The following is a 17,724-nucleotide window of genomic DNA, read 5'->3' as shown; positions in this document are numbered from 1 at the left end:
CCCCCTCCGGAGAAAAAAGTCTAAAAGAAACACTGTTACCCTTACTGTCCCACACATCCACAGTCAACGAAAAAAAAAAGTCACAAGAAAAATTTTTTCGGGAAAAAAAAAGTCACAGAAATAAAGTCACAGAATGTGGACCAGAAAGAATTATTTCCACGGCGGATGTCAATTTATCAATCCGCATTTTACACACATATAATACTAGAGATGGATAACTAGGCAAACATAACCAATACTCATTTTAATTTTGAGGGAATAAATAAACGTAGACCAGATTAGCAAGCAAAGAGTCCACCCCCAGCTACGCCCCTGCCCCTGTGTCCTGTCATTAGTATATGTCACAGGAAGCTACGTCACAGCTAGGTGACACAACACGTCACAGACCAGACACGCGACGGCGTCAGACACCCATGTGTCGGGACACAACGTCACCATTCATCACCGGAGCACGTCATACAAGTGACGTCTTCACGATCTATGACGTCGAGATTAAAATTCATGTGGCGTAGCTAGGTTCTCAGGCGCCGGAGACTTACAAAGTTTAAGTGAAATAATTTGCATTATATTATATAGAGCTTACATAGTGATCGGCGTGGTTGGACAAAGCCTACGACTGCTAACCAGAAAGTATCGAGTTCGGATCCCGGGCTCAAATCTGTAGGATGTTTCTGAGTTCACCCAGCTTTAATGGGTACCTGGCTTACGTTAGGGAAACAAAGGCGCCTGGACATAGTGCTGACCACTTTACCCCTTTTGTATGCCGAGGTAATTGAAACAGACGAACTCCACTTCACCTGCCTAACGCGACTTGGGAAATGAACTAAAATATTGCCCATAAATTATACGATATAATTAAGTTGTATTATCGCGAGTTTTTTAAAAGGTAAAGCATCCCAACTGATTAAAAGGATTTCGTGTCAGCTTTGTTGTAATAAACTACCTCCTATTTCATGTCAGCTTTGTTGTAATAAACTACCTCCTATTTCATGTCAGCTTTGTTGTAATAAACTACCTCCTATTTCAATAACATTCCACTCCCCCTCTCCCCCCCTCCCCCCCCATTGTTGAAATAGCCAATCACGTGTGTGGATAATCGGAGCATAAAGCTGACGGGACGTTCAGTAAGACGTCTACACGCAAAGGTCAGACGTCACCAGAACAAAAGGCGTACGGGGGGGGGGGGGGGGGGGGCGACGTCGGCCATTAAAGCCTATGGTAAGGAGACAGGGATCCCTCTCTGATCTCGTCTGAAATATACCTGTCCGTGTGACTGGGTAGGGTGGGGGGGGGGGGGGGGGGGGGGGAGATAAAGAATCTAATATCTATTGACGTGTTTTGTACGGATAAAAAAAAAATATCCGTTCAGGAATTTGAGATAGAATATCTCCTCACCAGAGCGCTTAATTATATGCTTAATTTTACAGCTGTGTGTGAAATCCCCCTACACCCCCCCCCCCCCCTTTCAAATTGAAACCCCCATAACAGAATAACCACCTGCACGATACACGGTGAATTGAAACGTCTTTTTGAGTATTTAAAGTAGATCATATGCCCTTTGGTTTCTACAGTTGTTGATTAATGTGGGAAGTTAGTTGTGTTTTAAAAGTTCATTCAATGAATAGGACAAGGGACACACGAAACAAAGCAGATTTGGCTACATCGGGAATGTATAGGGTTGTCACGTGTCAACCGTGTTCCGCCTAGTGAGGGTTGACATTTGTGACAGCCACCCCACACAGCTACCCTCACAGCCCACACATCCACACTCAAACAACTCGCATGTACACTTACACCCCATATATTTACACGCACAAAAACCAAACACATCCACACACTCCAATACCACATACATTTACACCCATATATCTACATCCACACCCCAGACAATCATATCCACACCTCCACAGTTCATACGTCCACACCCCAAACAATCACGACCACATCCGCACCTCACACATCAACGCCTCACACATCCCACACCTCACACCCCAGACGTCCACACCCCACACCCTACCCAACCACATCCACACATCCAAACACACAACCACAAATCCACACCAAAACATACATACCCCACTCCCACAACCACATCCACACCCCACACGTGTACGGACCAGAAAGGTTTGTCTAAATACCAACAAAACAGAAGAAGAAAAAAAAACACCCCAAAAACGCCCAGACAAATCCTGTCCACACAACCCGGGCCAAATGTTGACCAGTGTCTAGTCCAGACAAGGACAGTTATTGTTATTAATTGACCTCGGTGGACTGGACGGGGACGCTGGCCGGCACTTCAAAGAGATTGTCTTGTCTTAAAAACAAAGAGGGCCCATCGTCTTGTTAAACAAACCGTTTGAAACTTGAAAGAGTTAATAAAAAAAACCGAGACCATTAATCGAGTGATCACTTGGTCAATCATTTAATGATCTGTCAACAAATATAAACATAACTAATTTGATAAGCCTGTTATGAATTAAAAATGTCAAAATATTATATTTTAAATCAAAATGAACGAGGAATGTATAGTTTAAGTTTGGACGGCAATTAAATCCAGTTTTGGAAACACACACGCCGACACTAATTAAAACATTAAATCAGATTAAGATATTTGTTCTTACACAGTTATCTAAAGAAGACGTTAGGTCGAAACACATGTTTGGTCGGAACATTTGTTCTAACACTGATATAGCACTCAGGAATTTCGTCCTACATCCATGAACATCGACACGCGTGATTTTAACGGTGACATAGTTGACTTGGCGGTGACTTCAGTGACTGGAGTGTGACTTGGGTTTAGGATCAGCTAACGCTAGTGACCACCCCACAGCAGATGAGGTCACAGCAACCACCAACTCACTCACCGATCCCTACATGTTAGTAGAGGTCAGGGGTCGAATGTCGTCTGTATCGACTCACACATACCAAGGCAGTGACGTCATCTTGTTAGGTGGACAGGTGCAGAACCTCACATTATATATATATATATATATATATATATATATATATATATATATATATATATATATATATATATATATATATATATATATATATATATATATATATATATATATATATAAAATATGGGGTACATGATTTAACGTTTGTTATACCGATCAATAATTGGGAACAGCTGAAAATAGTGGCAAAGATTCTCAGACTGTGGGGGAATGAAAATATTTGACGGATGCCCTATGTGGAAAGACAAACAACAAATCCAATACACCATTGCTAATGTCTCAGAGATATGAAGGAAGTAAAATCACATAGACTTCAATATCGTGTGGAGTTACAACTATCTACTTACACTCAAGACTTTCCATAGCTTGTTTTAACCACGATGTGGGATAGTCTTACAAACCTGGATGTTACGGGTGAAGTAGAGTTTATCTCTTTACGTTTTGATATAATGATAATGAAAACAAAGAAATGATTTTTGACAGCGTCCATCAGAGGCTATTGAGAAAAGATTCGAACATTCTGAACTAGTTTGGAGTGTGCTTCCGCTCGACCACACAATTTTTATGACCCAATAAAGAACTTGACTGAACGGAATTGATAAGAACGTATGAATGTGGGCCTTATGACAACATTGTGAGAACCGTTGAATCAACATGACCAGCTGTCAATCAGAGATAATTACTGATTGCCAGGTAAGTGTGTGACAATGGACAAGATGGGGGGGGGGGTGCTGCCCGGGGGCGGGGGTGTTTTGACAGCCGTCAACACATGAAACGGTTTTACAGAAGTGTGTAAACACGGCAGGGAGAGGGGGAGGGTTGGTGGAGAAACATGAGGGCTGCTCACGTTACAGGGGGGGGGGGGGGGGGGCGTGGCTGGCATTGGTGATTTTTGCTTAGACATGTGTGTGTAGTTGTGGTTAGTAGTTATGAATGTATGTTTGAGTGAATTTTGTATGTATATAGCTATGTATGTAGTTGGGTATGTTGTTATGTATGTAGTTGGGTATGCATTAAGTATGAATAGTTGTGCGAGTTCTTATGTATTTGTGTGTATGTAATATGTATATGGTAGTTGTGTGTAGTTACGTGCGTAATCTTAGTTGAGTGAGTTCTTATGTTTGTAAGTTTGTCTATTGTTATGTACTTCTCTAGATTTTTGTACAAGAGTGTGTTTCCGTTATTTTTAAACGTGTATGTGTGTATATGTGTGTGCTTATATTTACACGTTTTTGTACACGCGTGCGTAAGTTAAGTGTACCATTTATCATTCCCCCCCCCCATTCATTCACTAACAAATCAATTTGTAGCTAACCACCGCATGCGGACTAAAGCATCCAAAAAACAAGCACTCAACAAGACACATTTTTCTGTCTAGCAGACGATAAAAAAAAAAATTCATAAAAAACGTTTTAATAACAAGCTTTTATGTAACGATGCACTAAAAAGTAGAAAATAAAGTATAGACTACTATTTAAATAACTATAAAGAAAAGCGTGGGTCACTTTAGTATCTATTGGATACCTTTACTAATGTTAAGGAAGACACCCACGCTTTTCTTTATAGTTATTTAAATAGTAGTCTATAATTTATTTTCTACTTTTTAGTGCATCGTTACATAAAAGCTTGTTATTAAAACGTTTTTTATGAATTTTTTTTTCAGTACTTTACATGTTTTATTTACAATAGAGTTACATGACTAAGAACCATTGCTCGCCTACTGAACATCACGTTCAGTAGGCGCGCAATGGTTTTTGAACGCAGCCATTACGTGGTCGTGATGGCGCAGCTATTGATGACGCGTGTGGTGTGGTTGGCTAGACATGCCTACTAATTCGGTCCAAATTTTAATTAATTCATAAAAAATCAATTAGGCATCCAATTAAGTCAAATTTAGTTTCAGATTGCATTGTCTTCATGTCTTGACCCACGTGCCAACTGTGAATCGTGTCGGTCAAGTAGAACTGTCCGAATTTTCACTCCTGCGTTTCTATCTAGACAGACTGTCGACAGACTGACGACAGAGGAAGTGAGTTAAATAAAAGCTTGTAAAAACTGACAACACGACCGCGGAAAGTTAAGACCCTGCATCGCTTCTAAAGCTGCAAAAAGATCAAATCCCCCCATCCTCCCCCCTCCAACCCCACCTGTTGTTGACGCTCCAGGATTACACACAGTTCCGTTAAAATGTCACTAGTCTGTACACAGCCGGGGGAGATGAAATCACCTGGTGAAGAAACTGACCAGACCTGACCGGACATGACGTACTACACCTGGCCAGTTTCATCAGCTGGTTAGCCATACCCACATAATCGAATCACTGGATGGACGAACACAGACTTTTCACGTTCGTGTCCGAAATACGTGAGGCAGATGAAGTAGAGCTCATCTGTTTTAATGACATTGGCATACGAGAAGATAGCGTAGTCAGAATTACGCCCCTAACGTGAATAGCATACCCCTCAGCATTGGGTGAACGTGAGTCAGATACCCCTAAGAGTTGGATGGACTCCGGGCCGTCCTACTAAACTCAAACCCGAGATCCGAACTCGAGACTTTCGGTTTAGCAGTCATTAGCTCTACCATTCGACCACGCAATTATACGCGCCACCAAACATCAAACTTAAATTTTAGTTATATCATGAACTTAACCTTAACTCTAGTTTAATAACTTAATCGCCATGACCGTTGACTTAAGTATTAGATTAACGATGGCTAGCCTTGAGTATTGTAATTTTGGTAAACTGTTTAACAACTCGCTTATATCTAGGTCTACGGAATTTTTTTTACACTAAAATAACACAACCCTGCTGGGGTTATCTAGCAGAGAGGAAAGCCAGAGTTTTCCGTATGTTCGTTTATTATGTGGGTGGGTGGGGTGTGGGGTTTGGTGCGTGGGTGGGTGTTAAGAGGTATCATATTTAATAGCAAAACCACATGAGTCTAAGCCAACATGAAATCATTAAGTAAAAAAAATTACTGTGTTCATTAAATTTTCGCGTAGGATTTTTGTATAACAAGACTGATGATTCTGCAAGTCTTTTTTTTTTAAAATTAAATGATAAAGGTCATAGTGGTAAGTGGTAAGAAAGCAGTGGTAAGTTCTTAGTTAACTGGACTGGAAAATCTTGGTTAGGTCAACACTCAGGCGGTTGAATAGACAATTAACAGATCGAGATCGATATCTACAGTCTAAAATTTAAACTTGTTTTTAATCACGTGATTAAATCGTCTCCGTCTAATTAGTACGTGTGCACTTAAAACTGAACCCACACACTCCAACACAAAACTATCAGGCAATAAGGCAATACGGACACACACAGACACACATGTTCATGATCGTGCCCCCATACGTAACTAGCTGTTGGGGTCAGGTGGAACGAGAGATTTAACGCCATAGCAATAGCACCAAACACACAAACGAACACGCCAGTAATTCTCCATGAGATCCGATCCCGCGTTTACGAAAAATAAAAATCAAATCAAAATACGATCTAACATAAATCCGAGAGAAATAAAAATAGCAACAAACAAATCACATTTCACATGAAGTTATCTAACGAAAGAAAAATCCACAAATACATGGAAACACTACACCAAAACTACTTGGTTATGAAGTTATGATTCCTACACCACTCTATCTGTAACCACACACCTACCACAATATCAACTCGAATGTAGCACAACCGCTAATGTAAACTAGGGACCAAGTCCAATACAACTACTATAATATCCTTACAGAAGTCCAAATACAACAACTTTGATATCCTTACAGAAGGTTTACACAAAGTCCAAATACAACAACTATGATATCCTTACAGAAGTTTTACAGTAGTAGAGTACAGCACTACGACCATCGTCACAAAATCTATCCAAAGAGTGAACTATTACAGTACACTATCCTGAAAGTATTGCTTTAGTACTGTGTCTATCCCGAACGTGCACTGTTATAGTTATGTGTATCCTGATAGTATAGTGCTTTGTTGCAGTACTTAGTATATCCTTGAGAATGCACAACTATAAGTAGTATATCTATCCTTAACGTGCATTATGGTACTATCACAAATCACGTCTATCCTAAACTTAGAACTAGTTAGTCAACTATCCTGAATATATACTATCCTAAATGTCTACTATCCTCAATGTCTACTATCCTGAATGTCTACTATCCTGAATGTCTGCTATCCTTAAGGTCTACTATTCTAAATGTCTACTATCCTTAAGGTCTACTATCCTAAAGGTCTACTATTACTATACCGCCACCTTTCGCGGCCATCGAGCCCCGATACAAGACTATCCGAGCCTCGCGAAAACGAAAAAAAAAAATTCGCCGTCCCGCAGTATTTACTATCCCAGCCAACGGGCTTAAAGCGGCCCCCATTCGGAGAGTTATTCCCCTTGCATATCTTTCCGCGGACCCCACCCCCTCAACCTTCACCGCCCCTCCCCCACGGCATGAAAAGAACCGTATCCCCCCCCCCCCCCCCGGGGAAGTGTATCAATGTTCCCAAGGACCAACACTATGGCAACCGTTTTACACCTGCAACCCTATTCAGCTTCAAGGGAGCTAACTCCGAACACAAAAAAGATAATATTTCGTATGTAAATTCATCTTTTCAAACAACACCATCTTTCTTATATTTCTATTAAAACGAGCGCGTTGTGTTCTTGTTAAACACGGTTAGGTTTAAAATAACCGCGTGGATAAACTACATTTGTTTTTAACTTGAATTTAACGAACTAAGTTATCGTCCCTTGCAGATTAGGTTCATCGCGGAGAATTACTTCCCCTGTCCGTTTCTGCGCATGACCGGTGTATGTTTGTTGATAAGAAATGAGTCATCACCGGACAGACCTTGGTGCATCGCGAATTTTTTTTTTTTAAACCAAAGATGTAGGGACAGACAGATAGTGGATTAGTAAACTGACCTCTAGAGGGTGGGGATTATTGGTTAAGGGGGTGGGGGGGTGGGGAGGGGGTTGGAAGACCTCTGCTGCTTTCAAATAAATTTCTCCGGTGGAGGGTGGTGGGGGAGGGGCACTTAAACTTTCCGGGGGAGGGGTACGGCGACTAAATTCTCTGGGGAGGGGGCACTGGAAAAAGGAGCAGCCTGAAAGAAACACAGATGGGGGGGGGGGGTAGTGGGGGAGTCAAATCGTTTAGAAGGCGTGAGTTCGGAAACAAGCGAGAGTAAACATTATCTGAGGCTTTATCTTATTTAACAATTTTTCCAGTTCACCAATTAATTTAAACAGCAATTTGCAATACTGATTGATGAACAGGAATCAGAAATAGCCCAACTCTACAATAACGGACAATTAGGTAAGCCATCATAACGTCAGCCAAAACATAGGAAAAGCTGACAATGTGCCGACTTTATATTCAAACTTGGAGCCAGCGTGTAGATAGAATCCGTGTCTTTATATCCAAACCAAACTTGGACCCAGCGTGTAGATAGAATCCGTGTCTTTATATTCAAACCAAACTTGAACCCAGCGTGTAGATAGAATCCGTGTCTTTATATTGAAACCAAACTTGGACCCAGCGTGTAAATATAATCCTTGACTTTATATTCAAACCAAACTTGAACCCAGCGTGTAGATAGAATCCGTGTCTTTATATTCAAACCAAACTTGGACCCAGCGTGTAGATAGAATCCGTGTCTTTATATTCAAACCAAACTTGGACCCAGCGTGTAGATAGAATCCGTGTCTTTATATTCAAACCAAACTTGGACCCAGCGTGTAGATAGAATCCGTGACTTTATATTCAAACCAAACTTGGACCCAGCATGTAGATAGAATCCGTGTCTTTATATTCAAACCAAACTTGGACCCAGCATGTAGATAGAATCCGTGTCTTTATATTCAAACCAAACTTGGACCCAGCGTGTAAATATAATCCTTGACTTTATATTCAAACCAAACTTGAACCCAGCGTGTAGATAGAATCCGTGTCTTTATATTCAAACCAAACTTGGACCCAGCGTGTAGATATAATCCGTGTCTTTATATTCAAACCAAACTTGGACCCAGCGTGTAGATAGAATCCGTGTCTTTATATTCAAACCAAACTTGGACCCAGCGTGTAGATAGAATCCGTGACTTTATATTCAAACCAAACTTGGACCCAGCATGTAGATAGAATCCGTGTCTTTATATTCAAACCAAACTTGGACCCAGCGTGTAGATAGAATCCGTGTCTTTATATTCAAACCAAACTTGGACCCAGCGTGTAAATATAATCCGTGTCTTTATATTCAAACCAAACTTGGACCCAGCGTGTAGATAGAATCCGTGTCTTTATATTCAAACCAAACTTGGACCCAGCATGTAGATAGAATCCGTGTCTTTATATTCAAACCAAACTTGGACCCAGCGTGTAGATAGAATCCGTGTCTTTATATTCAAACCAAACTTGGACCCAGCGTGTAGGTAGAATCCGTGTCTTTATATTCAAACCAAACTTGGACCCAGCGTGTAGATAGAATCCGTGTCTTTATATTCAAACCAAACTTGGACCCAGCATGTAGATAGAATCCGTGTCTTTATATTCAAACCAAACTTGGACCCAGCGTGTAGATAGAATCCGTGTCTTTATATTCAAACCAAACTTGGACCCAGCGTGTAGATAGAATCCGTGTCTTTATATTCAAACCAAACTTGGACCCAGCATGTAGATAGAATCCGTGTCTTTATATTCAAACCAAACTTGGACCCAGCGTGTAGATAGAATCCGTGTCTTTATATTCAAACCAAACTTGGACCCAGCGTGTAGATAGAATCCGTGTCTTTATATTCAAACCAAACTTGGACCCAGCGTGTAGATAGAATCCGTGTCTTTATATTCAAACCAAACTTGGACCCAGCATGTAGATAGAATCCGTGTCTTTATATTCAAACCAAACTTGGACCCAGCGTGTAGATAGAATCCGTGTCTTTATATTCAAACCAAACTTGGACCCAGCGTGTAGATAGAATCCGTGTCTTTATATTCAAACCAAACTTGGACCCAGCGTGTAGATAGAATCCGTGTCTTTATATTCAAACCAAACTTGGACCCAGCGTGTAGATAGAATCCGTGTCTTTATATTCAAACCAAACTTGGACCCAGCGTGTAGATAGAATCCGTGTCTTTATATTCAAACCAAACTTGGACCCAGCGTGTAGATAGAATCCGTGTCTTTATATTCAAACCAAACTTGGACCCAGCGTGTAGATAGAATCCGTGTCTTTATATTCAAACCAAACTTGGACCCAGCGTGTAGATAGAATCCGTGTCTTTATATTCAAACCAAACTTGGAGCCAGCGTGTAGATAGAATCCGTGTCTTTATATTCAAACCAAACTTGGACCCAGCGTGTAGATAGAATCCGTGTCTTTATATTCAAACCAAACTTGGACCCAGCGTGTAGATAGAATCCGTGTCTTTATATTCAAACCAAACTTGGACCCAGCGTGTAGATAGAATCCGTGTCTTTATATTCAAACCAAACTTGGACCCAGCGTGTAGATAGAATCCGTGTCTTTATATTCAAACCAAACTTGGACCCAGCATGTAGATAGAATCCGTGTCTTTATATTCAAACCAAACTTGGACCCAGCGTGTAAATATAATCCTTGACTTTATATTCAAACCAAACTTGGACCCAGCATGTAGATAGAATCCGTGTCTTTATATTCAAACCAAACTTGGACCCAGCGTGTAAATATAATCCTTGACTTTATATTCAAACCAAACTTGGACCCAGCATGTAGATAGAATCCGTGTCTTTATATTCAAACCAAACTTGGACCCAGCGTGTAAATATAATCCTTGACTTTATATTCAAACCAAACTTGGACCCAGCATGTAGATAGAATCCGTGTCTTTATATTCAAACCAAACTTGGACCCAGCGTGTAGATAGAATCCGTGTCTTTATATTCAAACCAAACTTGGAGCCAGCGTGTAGATAGAATCCGTGACTTTATATTCAAACCAAACTTGGACCCAGCATGTAGATAGAATCCGTGTCTTTATATTCAAACCAAACTTGGACCCAGCGTGTAGATAGAATCCGTGTCTTTATATTCAAACCAAACTTGGACCCAGCATGTAGATAGAATCCGTGTCTTTATATTCAAACCAAACTTGGACCCAGCGTGTAGATAGAATCCGTGTCTTTATATTCAAACCAAACTTGGACCCAGCGTGTAGATAGAATCCGTGTCTTTATATTCAAACCAAACTTGGACCCAGCATGTAGATAGAATCCGTGTCTTTATATTCAAACCAAACTTGGACCCAGCGTGTAAATATAATCCTTGACTTTATATTCAAACCAAACTTGGACCCAGCATGTAGATAGAATCCGTGTCTTTATATTCAAACCAAACTTGGACCCAGCGTGTAAATATAATCCTTGACTTTATATTCAAACCAAACTTGAACCCAGCGTGTAGATAGAATCCGTGTCTTTATATTCAAACCAAACTTGGACCCAGCGTGTAGATAGAATCCGTGTCTTTATATTCAAACCAAACTTGGACCCAGCATGTAGATAGAATCCGTGTCTTTATATTCAAACCAAACTTGGACCCAGCGTGTAAATATAATCCTTGACTTTATATTCAAACCAAACTTGAACCCAGCGTGTAGATAGAATCCGTGTCTTTATATTCAAACCAAACTTGGACCCAGCGTGTAGATAGAATCCGTGTCTTTATATTCAAACCAAACTTGGACCCAGCATGTAGATAGAATCCGTGTCTTTATATTCAAACCAAACTTGGACCCAGCATGTAGATAGAATCCGTGTCTTTATATTCAAACCAAACTTGGACCCAGCGTGTAGATAGAATCCGTGTCTTTATATTCAAACCAAACTTGGACCCAGCATGTAGATAGAATCCGTGTCTTTATATTCAAACCAAACTTGGACCCAGCGTGTAAATATAATCCTTGACTTTATATTCAAACCAAACTTGAACCCAGCGTGTAGATAGAATCCGTGTCTTTATATTCAAACCAAACTTGGACCCAGCGTGTAGATAGAATCCGTGTCTTTATATTCAAACCAAACTTGGACCCAGCATGTAGATAGAATCCGTGTCTTTATATTCAAACCAAACTTGGACCCAGCATGTAGATAGAATCCGTGACTTTATATTCAAACCAAACTTGGACCCAGCGTGTATGTGAAGAGGAGCACCCCCCCCCCATCCACAGTTTTTAAAATAGAAAATCGGACGGCATACAATGTGACGCCGGAACCGATAATGAACATCAAGGAACTGCCCCACTTCACATCAAGGAACTGCCCCACTTCGTTGTGCTCCAAAATGGCGGACATGACCCGGTCACCCGAGTCACCCAGCGGCAGGACAGAAGAATGTTGTGTCCGTCATGCTTGACTGACTGACACCTCTCTAGGCTCTGTAAGCAAGTAGATGCATGCATGGGGTACTTTACAAAGGGGAAGATTACGTAATGTTATTACCGGGGGGGGGGGGGAGAAGAAGAGAAAAACAAACTTCAAGATGACAGGGCTCTGTAAGCATGTAGATGCATGCATGTGGTACTTTACAAAGGGGAAGATTACGTAATGTTATTACCGGGGGGGGGGGGGGGAGAAGAAGAGAAAAACAAACTTCAAGATGACAGGGCTCTGTAAGCATGTAGATGCATGCATGTGGTACTTTACAAAGGGGAAGATTACGTAATGTTATTACCGGGGGGGGGGGGAGAAGAAGAGAAAAACAAACTTCAAGATGACAGGGCTCTGTAAGCATGTAGATGCATGAATGGGGTACTTTACAAAGGGGAAGATTACGTAGTGTTATTACCGGGGGGGGGGGGGGGGGAGAAGAAGAGAAAAACAAACTTCAAGATGACAGGGCTCTGTAAGCATGTAGATGCATGAATGGGGTACTTTACAAAGGGGAAGATTACGTAGTGTTATTACAGGGGGGGGGGGGAGAAGAAGAGAAAAACAAACTTCAAGATGACAGGAAGATTTTGGACAGTTGAGATGAAACGGGAGGAAGGCCAACACAGTCAATAGAATCGAGAACTTGAGAAAAATGATTAACCGAAACTTCCACGCTAGATAAAACATATCAAAAGGCGTTTCGACCAGTCAAAAGACGCCCCCCACACCCCTTGCAAAATTACAGCAATCAGATGAACAGGAAGACAACGGAAAGGTTAGCACTAGATGGACAAGAAAGAAGGCCAGACACAGGTAGACTTACTATTGCAGGATTTAACCGTACATTCAACCTCAGACATTAATTTTCAGCGCCAGTTTGTCTTGCATGTTCACTTTAGTTGTACAGTTTTCTTCATCGGCTTGTGAGGACTGATACAGATTTACGTTAGTAATACTTCTTTCTTACATGTAGCCTACTTTGTTTCATTGAAGATGGTTTACCTACATAGTAACCGAACAAAATTAGTTTACGCAAACAGCCGCAGTGCCGAATAATGTGATGATGATGTCAATTGTAAGTCTCCAGAAGTCTAGAAATCAAGTAGTTAATCAAGAATTAGTTTTCTGTTTTAACTAGAGTAAACAGATATATTTATTTTTCCTAAAATAAATAATCTACAAATTCATGTAGGACGATTTATATTTTAATAAATTAAAATAGAAAAAAAAATTGGTTCTCAATTTTTTAGGTATCATTGTAAAATGTTGGCGCATTTTCGGCAGCTTTTGTTTTTAAGTTGTCTCCCTTTGATGAATCAAGAAATAATTTTACATAACAGGAACCATCTGTCAGCAAACCACTAGTTGATATACAAAACTGCCTGTTATCTAATTGCGTCATCTGACCTTCGACCTCTAAAAAAATCTTTTGTGTGTGGAGTCTTTGTGATAGCTTGTTATGCATTTGTCTAGAGTTGGCCTATATGTCAATATTTACCTGACTAGCCTCAAGGCTGATAAAGCAAACCTGATTCACTCCTGTCCCATTTCGTTTTAAATAAAGAATCGTAGTTTCTCCCCCCCCCCCCCTCCCCCCCCAACTACCAAAATCTTTGCCCTACCCAAATTAAACACCTATAAGTGAATTGTCCGTATCGTCACACAAAGTAGAACAAAAAGTGGGGGGGGGGGGGGCAAACATCGTTGAATACAATCAACACCGGACCAGCCATCCCATAATACCTCGCGACGCGGACCTTTATCCGTCGCTCTAGCGATCAAATATCACTCGGTGTTTGCCAGCGCTATTAGCCATTCCGGCTTGCCACATAGGCAAAAAAAAAAATCTACCAAATTTTAAACAAAGTACGTTTGATGTGTGCAATCCTTTATAAAACCACATGAAAGAAAATTGGTGTAAAATTGAAACTTGTTAACAAATTGAAAACAAACAGCGCTGCTGAATAGACAATCTAATAAACACACCATCCCTTAAGATCACATACAGGCTGTTTTTTTTTCCCAATGAAACGAAGTGAAGGAACGCAAAGTAAGGCAGCTACCATCCCATGTTAACCACTTTTAAAAGCCCGAGGTGTTTGTTTGAGACGATGGTAGGGTTCTTATCTTCAGTCAGGAAACAATACACCACTTTTTCGTAGCTCACAAAAAAAAAAAAAAAAAAAAAAAAAAAAAGAAAAAGTAAAGCCTGTCGCCGTGGAAAAACACCGCTATATGGGAACGTTAAATGTATGTGGCATCACAAAAAGGTGTATATGTTATTTTTTTAAAGGGGCCTAGATGGTGGAGGGGTAGCTCATTTTAATGTGTAGCGTGAATAAAACAGCAAGGTTGTATGGCAATATGTTAGATTAAAAAATGTTCTGCTGTAGTATTGAGGAAGGGGGGGTTGAGGGGGGGGGGGGGGCTAGCCGATTTAAAAGGGGTTTGTTTATTCGATCTACGGGCGCAGTCACGGGAATCACGTGATTTCGTGCTGTAAAATGTTTATGTGACGATGAAGAGGTTCCCCCCCACCCCTCCCCATCTAGCCCGGGGGTAAGGATTCAATGGGGTGAAAAGCTCTCGAGTCGGCTTTGTCCGGCCGGCCGATAGACTGCGGCAACAATAGCCGGCGTTCCGGTAGTCTGTTAGCTGCGTCACGGTTCATTGACCGCGGGCCAGAATGTTTTGACCGCCAGTGTTTTCTAACAGATGGGCGGTGACGGCTTTATATTGGCGTTGTGTTATTGGGGTTGGGGGGGGGGGGGGGAGTGCGACTTGAAGGGGGCGTGGTGGGGGTACGACTTGGGGGTGGCGGTGCGACTTAAGTGGGGGGGGGGGAGCACTTGCGGGGTGGCGGGGTGGTATTTGCGTTGTGGGGTGCCGACTTGCGGGGGGAGTACTTGTACCTACAGGGGAGTAGGTATGGGGAGTAAGGATGATCATCAAATGGAGAAAGTTATGAACTTATTTTCTTTCTATTGATTAGTGCATTTAAATGCTTTTTGTTTTAAAAGTTTTAAAACTTGTTTATATTTCCAGTTTGTAGTATTGACTCACGCGAATCATCGTTCAACAGCCCATTAGAAGTATAATAGTGTAGGTTACTGTAGAATAATGGAGGTTACTGTAGAATGGTGTAGGTTACTGTAGAATGGTGTAGGTTAATGTAGAATAGTGTAGGATACTGTAGAATGGTGTAGGTTACTGTAGAATAGTGTAGGTTACTATAGAATAGTGTAGGTTACTGTAGAATAGTGTAGGTTACTATAGAATAGTGTAGGTTACTGTAGAATAGTGTAAGGCACGGTAGAATGGTATAGGTTACTGTAGAATGGTGTAGGGCACGGTAGAATGGTATAGGTTACTGTAGAATGGTGTAGTAAAGTAAAGAAACTTCTTTAGACCCAGTGATCCATTGGGCACATGAATTAGACTTCATATTTTACTTAACCTCAGCATATGAATGGAAAGTGTGGTCAGCATTTTTCCCAGCCGCCATTACTTTCCCTGAGTGGACTCGGTGACGTTTTACTGACTGAATTGGACCCGGATTCGAACTCGAGACTTTCGGTTTAGCAATCTAGCGCTCTACCCTAGCGCTCTACCACGCCGTCCCATAGAATAGTATAGAGTACTGTAATACCACCTCCAGTGAATTACTTACAGATTACCAACAAACCTCGACTTCCGGTGACTCACGAGATTTAAAAAATCGCTGTGTGCTTCCGGTAAGGCCCAACTGATAAGTCACCCATAGAAAAATTATTTCGGGCCGCCCCCAAAATATGTGCGTATCTAAAAAAATAAACAACACCCGATAATGTTAATCAAATGGGGAGTTCCCTCTAGACAAGGGAAGTAACTCACACGCGTGAAATATTGCACTGGGAGATTGGGTTTTATTCCACCGTAGGTAAGAAATGCTGACGAGACTTAAAAGCAGCCAACACAAATGCTGGACTTTAGAAAACTCCGATATGTGTATGTATGGGGAGGGTGGCTGAAGAAACGTGACGTAGAATGTATGTGTACGTATTAACACAAAAAAATGACGCTCTAAGCTAGGCTATTTGGATGGAAGTGAATAGAGGGGGGGGGGGGAGAGAAGGGGGGCGGGGGAAGGAGTAGAGTTCAGGTCTTCGCTAGAATGTAACGATATCGGATGGGAGGACGGTGATTTTGGGTGTGACGTCATTTATGGACGACCCCCCCCCCATCCCCTCTTCATTAAAATTAAAAGATTAACACATCAATGGGACCCCACGGTCGAATGGGTTCCCAGAAAAATGCGCAAACGGAAGACTCCGCTTTGGAAAACTGCGCAAACAGAAAAAAAGCACAAATGCAAAGTAATCTTACTAACACACTTTTTAATATATTATTTCGTGGAAGAGTGTTTTATTATGCTACAATGTACGTGTGGTCATTCTTTGTTAATGTTTATAAATGCTCGATTAAAAAAACAAAAATGCCCTTGCGCACTTTTTTTGTGCGCAGTTTTTCATTGCGCATCTTTCCGGTCACTAGTCGAGTGGTAAAGCATTCAATTGCTAACTGGTGGTCGTACAATCAATACCTAACCTTCACGGTTTACCATCTTCCACTTTTCATGCAACAAGCTATCTCATTTTCTTTTGTTTAAAATCAACATTCCATCAAAGGATTTCAAAGGGTAAAAAAACTTCATTTAAAAAAAAAATTGGATTTCTCTGTTAAAACTAATCACATATTTAAACAGCATAACAGATCAATCATATTGATCTTATTCACGAAATGTAAATCAATAATCGACACTGACCTATCCTACCCATAACCTAAACACACAAACCCTACCCCAGCCTATCTGGTCACGTGTTTACACTTACTTCCAATAAACCAATCAAGTGCTTGCTCGCGGTCTATAAATAAACCCAAAAAATTCGCCTGTCTCGGTTTTTTTTTTACGATCATCAAAACGAGGGCGTTACGGCTAAAATGACAGAGCGACCTACTTAGAGATGACAACGTGACCTAGTTAAGCCAAAAGTGAAATGTCAACAACAGCTCACCTGATGAAAGCAGATTTTTGCGACTTCACACAAAAATGCTATCCGGCTACCTGGCTACCACTATTTGCATAGGATCACATGACCTATATTTAGCGATGGCGTAGGAATCAGCAGATCGGCCATCAGAATTGTGGAGGTATTTTGAGCCGGGATGGGCGTCAATGGGGGAGGGGGGGGGGGGGGTGAGCCCAGGTAACTTAACGAGAGTGTTGACATTATCAGTACTCACACCTTCATGGTATGAAAGGACATGCGAAACCTCACGGGAAAATTGCGAACCTCCTACAAATAATGG

The 17,724-nt window shown here is 41.2% G+C and overlaps 1 protein-coding gene across 1 annotated transcript in view; it reads right to left on the bottom strand.

The window, feature by feature from the left end:
• The window catches only part of LOC131951994 (uncharacterized), a 75,508-nt gene that overhangs the window by 32,108 nt on the left and 25,676 nt on the right, over positions 1 to 17,724 (bottom strand). The window lies entirely within an intron of this gene.

Source organism: Physella acuta, unplaced genomic scaffold, assembly GCF_028476545.2.
Source record: "Physella acuta isolate Inbredline_101_S28 unplaced genomic scaffold, ASM2847654v3 ptg000844l, whole genome shotgun sequence".
Classification (NCBI taxonomy): domain Eukaryota; kingdom Metazoa; phylum Mollusca; class Gastropoda; family Physidae; genus Physella; species Physella acuta.
This window is presented reverse-complemented; position numbering and strand designations above follow the sequence as displayed.